Here is a 5,306-nt window from a genome sequence, read left to right as displayed (position 1 = left end):
TCTGAGAGTTTTGCCTACACCTGCTTCTATAGCTCTTCTAACATTTCTGCACGAGATAAATTTCTTTCTGCCCCAACTAGTTAGAGCCCATCTGAGATTTCTTCTTTCCCTCCTTCCTCGTTAGCAAACCCTGATTTTGTTTGCAGCAGCAACACGTAACAGCTAGAAATCTACATTGCCCAAGCTCCCTCAAAGAGTGATGACCACATGACTAAATTCTGCCTAGTGAGATGGAAGTAGAAGTTGTTGCATAAAACTTTTGTGAAAATTCCTCAGGAAGCAAGGTGACCTCAGTATGTCCCACAAGGTAATACCCTGCAGCTGGCTTGCAGTGTGTCAGCTGGAGTTCTGTTTTCTTCTCATTGCTAAGTGTGACCATAGGGCACATATTCAAGGCACATATTCATTTGGGCAAAATGAAAACCACACCCAGAAATGCATTTGAATTATGATGAAGCAACAAATATATGAACCCTTAGACTTCCTGCTATATACTGATAATTCCTCCAGGAAACAGAGAACACTCTTTCAGCTTTGTACACAGCTTTGTACATAGCAGCATTTTACCTGAATCCCATTCAGTCTGCATAAGGGGTCACTAGGTACAGGGCACCTGGGTGGCTCCGTAGGTTAAGCGTCTGCCTTCAGATCAGGTCATGATCACAGGGTCCTGGGATCGAGCCCCACATCTGGCAGACTGGTCACCAGGAAGTCTGCTTCTCCCTCTCCCTCTAAACCAGACTTACTTGTGCTCTCTCTCACTCTTCCATCTCTCTCTCTCTCTCAAATAAATAAAATCTTTTTTTTAAAAAAGGGTACAAATTGGCCAGATGCTTCTATAGATAATGTTAGCGTAAGAAATATTTGATGAGAACCTGAATCTATAACCTTGCTTTTGTCACAAGTAGATTTTTTTTGCTGTATAACCAGTAATTTGGATTTTATTCTGTATTTGCAAGGTTTGTCATAGAATAATAGTCAATATTCATCATATGGAAAGTTCATATTTGTAATTCAATGAATGCTAATTTTCTTCTTCTTTGCCCTACATCCCTTTTCATACCCTCAGAGGCTGATTTTGTTTCTCATGATACTCCTATTTCTTAGTGTTTTAAATTGGCGCAACCCTAATTCATGAAGCTTTAAATTATTATTATAAATTTCTTTGAAGATTAAGTGCTCTTTATTCAACATTCTTTTCAGTGTGTCACATTGGATATGTCATCCTTTGACATTATGTTCTACTGAACCTAAGAGTGAAATCTGAGTATCATCTTTCCCACTGAAAAGTGACTGAATGTTTATACATGTATATTTTGTGCAAAGAAACACGGATGAGAGAGCTGAATCAGTTGACCTATCTCCTTGCGTCATTAACTTCTCTTCTTCTCTGTGCTTTGAAGGCCGATGTGAAGGCTGGCAGTCAGGCAGCCATCTTGTGAAGGTTAAATGTTCTAACATTGTCTGAGTGGAAATTCAAAAAGAGTCCGAATTTCTGAAAACATCGTGTAGATACCATTTCAGCCCTTGATTACCCATCTTGGGACTTTTCCTTACATGAGAAAATATGTTTTTATGTTATTTGTTTGGGCCAGGCTTTGGAGTTCCCGTTATTGGAGCTAAATTCTGATTCTAATTGACTTGGAATGCAGTACCTCAAAGTAGGAGCTACAAGGTACAAAATCCAAAATTTTAGAATTGGCTCAATAAGGAGGATTAGGCTTGGAGCCATAATGGTAAAACGATGGAAGATTAGAAAGTTATCACCCTTAGTTATTTGGTGGTGAAAAATTTGGTCAAACAATGTTGCCTGTGGTAATTTAAAAAGTGGGCTCTGTACCAACCAAAGCTGTAGAACAGGGCAGTTAGGTTATTTTTAAAACTGTATATGGGGCGCCTGGGTGGTTCAGTTAGTTGGGTTTCTGACTCTTGATTTCATTTCAGGTCACGATCTGAGGGTTGTGAGATCCAGCCCCACGTCAGGCTCCATGCTCAGCACAGAGTCTGCTTGAGATTCTCTCTCCCTCTGCCCCTCCCCCCTGCTCTCCCTCTCTCTCAAATAAATAAATAAATAATTCTTTTTAAAAAAACATGCATGTATTTTTTAACCTGTCTACACAGAAGGGTGGATCACCGGAACAGATACAGGGGAGAGACAGAGAGATGAAGGAAGCTATCCTCACCCCTACGGTGGCCATTACGGCCCTTGCACCACCATCTCAGGTCCTGGCCCCCACGTCAGCAAGGCTGGAAGAGTTTCCCCCCTAAGCAAAAGCTGAGGGAGTTTCTTACCACAAGACCTGCTGTACAAGAAGTGCTAAAAAGGAGTCCTTCAAGTTGAAACCAAGGGATGATAAACAGCTACGTGAAGCCATGTCAAAATGGAAAGATCTCTGGTAAAGGTAAATCCATGGCCACACAGAAGAACCCAGATGGTACCATGGGCACGTCTAAGGTGGTATCTGGAGAGGAAGCCTGAGAAGGTCATCTTGGAATGGGGGAGATCTGGGTTGCTATATGCAGAAGGAGAGGAGAGGGAAAGAGAAGAAGCTGAAGAGGCAAATGATAGAGGGGATCGTTCTGGATCAAGGCCTGCTGGCGGGGCTATGGGGGAGGAGCTAGGGTGCCTGTCAGAGGGGACTGCTGGCGGGGAAGGGGGATGACTCTTCTTCAGCTATGGCAAAAGGAAGTCAGGGAGAGGGAGACAGGCATTCTGCTGATGAGTGTGTTCCCCCAGCAGAGGAGGAAAAAACCTGTTGGTTGCAAACGTGAACATTTGGAAGGTGACACAGTAAGCAGAGAGTTGTCTGGGCCCAGAGGCCACCCAGGGAAAGAGAGTGTGGAAATGTGAGGCAGCGGTTGAGGGCACGGTGACGTGGCTAAGGCTTCAGGTTCTGGCTTGGCAGAGAGGCGACTGAGGCCGTCCCTGAGGCTGTCTAGGAAAACAAGGTTGGCTGGAGGGGCTGGAAGCCAAGCTGAAGGCAGAGTGAGTTCGGCAGAAGGAAGAGAACTGAAAAAACCAGAGGTGGTACTCAGAAAAGAGGATTTCCAGGTTTAAATATTTGAAAATGAAACCTGAAACTTGGGTTGAGCGGAGAAGGCATCCTAGGTGTGATTAAACCCGTAGGAGGCTGACTAAGAGCAGAGGTGGGAATTACTGAAATTGAAAGGAACAGTTCTATGGTGTCATCTATTCCCCATCACATACTGAGGACCCAGAAGATGACAAAACTTGGGCCCGAAGAGGTGAGGCAGCCGGTCCAGAGAGATGGCGAGGTTGAGATTTGAAGCCAGATCTGTGACTCTGTGACTTGCCATCTTGAAAGGGACAGGGTGCTCTCCTGCCACCAACAGGGAATTGGAATAAAACAGATGGCATGGAGGGAGGACGATGTCCCCCAGGTGAGGGCAGGTGAAGGCAGAATTAAGCACAAAGTTAGTTTGGACAATGGAAAAGGAATAAGGAAAGTTTGGTCCGGGGGTGCCTGGGTGGCTTAGTCGGTTCGGGTCATGATCTCGGGGTCCTGGGATGGAGTCCTGCGCCGGGCTCCTTGCTCAGTGGGGAGTCTGTTTCTCTCTCTCTCTCTCTCTCTGTCTCTGTCTCTCTGATCCTCCCCCACCTCGTGCTTTCTCTCTCTCTCAAATAAATAAATAAATAAATGGAAATAAGATGAAAAAGAAAGTTTTCATCAGTATGAACCAGGTTCTTACACTTGGGACCTCTTTTTTTTTTTAAGTTCATTTTTTCTGGGGCCACGTTTAACAAAAGCGATTCTTTGGAGGTTATCCGCGTGTAGCAAGCACATGACAATTTGGTGAGCACTTTCACTTCATCACTCGGTGCCTTCCCGACAGTCTCTGAGGGTAGCTAGCATGATTATGCTCGTCTTCCTGGGGAGAAACAGAAGCTTATAGACTGTGATTTGCCCGTGATCACACAGGAAGTGACAGATGAAGGGGTGCAGTCCAGACACTGTGTTGAAAGTCGGATTTACAACCCCGCCCCCCCTCCCTGCACCGTCCCTTCAGTGTTAAAGAAATCTCTAGCTCTAGCACCTTCACCCTGAATTGTCTGGGACCCTTAGAAGGGGGTGGCCTAGGAAAATGAGAGACCCGCATGCTTGAAACCACATAGTTGGAGAGTACTACTGAGAATCTTCTAAAATGGCAGAAATACAGACATAACAGCACATCCTGTACCTTCAAAGAATGCATCAGTGTCAAGGTGGAGAAAGAATTGTTTTTAAAATTACAATCCAGGGCGCCTGGGTGGCTCAGTGGGTTAAAGCCTCTGCCTTCGGCTCAGGTCTTAATCCCAGGGTCCTGGGATCGAGGCCCGCATCGGGCTCTCTGCTCAGCAGGGAGCCTGCTTCCCTTCCTCCCTCTCTTCCTGCCTCTGCCTACTTGTAATCTCTGTCTGTCAAATAAATAAATAAATAAATAAGATTTAAAATTGCAATCGAGGGGTGCCTGGGTGGCTCAGTCGGTTAAGCGGCTGCCTTCGGCTCAGGTTCTGGGTCGAACTCCACATGGGTCTCCCTGCTCAGTGGAGAACCTTCTTCTCCCTCTGCCTCCGTGTGCTCGCTCGCTCTCTCTCTCTCTCTCTCTCTCTCTCACTGTCTCAAATAAATAAATAAGTCTTAAAAAAAAAAAAAAAAAGGAAGCCAGATCACAGGGACAGAACATCAGTCTATTTATGGAAGGCAGTAGAGGAGAGTGCTGGAGAGTTTTGAACAGGAAGGTGAACAAGGAGGTGATAGGATTAGGTTTGTATTCTGAACAATCTTTTCCATGGAGAATAAAGTCTGGACCCAGGAAAATTGGAGAGGAGGCTGTTCACAGTGGGCCAGGTGAGAGACTCTGGCTTGAGCCATGCAAGGAAAGCTAGAGAGGAGGAAATGGATCCGAGGCAGCTCACACAGGTAATTTTGAGCGCTCGTGCTGTCGGGGTCACGGAATCATAGGAGATACACCTGCTTAGCGGATATGGCTCGCCGCTCTCCAAAAACACTGGCAGCCGGTGTATGCAGGTGAGTTCCTTCGAGTCAGTCTCCCTAGAATGCTTGTTCATATACGCTGCTCCATGAAGTAGATTGTATTCTCTGATTGTGGATAAAGAAACCCAAAAGCTCATTTTAAGTATGTGATTTCCCATGTAACTGTGTGTCCAAACCCTTTGGCAGATTGAAAGGCATGTTTCTTCGTTATTAGTCCCAGATCATAAATCTAGGTATGGAAGAATATTATCCTTCTCTCCTGGGTTTTTTTTTTCCTTATTTATTTATTTATTTAGACAAGGAGAGACA

Source organism: Martes martes (assembly GCF_963455335.1).
Source record: "Martes martes genome assembly, chromosome: X".
Classification (NCBI taxonomy): Eukaryota; Metazoa; Chordata; class Mammalia; order Carnivora; family Mustelidae; genus Martes; species Martes martes.
Note: the sequence above shows the minus strand (reverse complement) of the source record.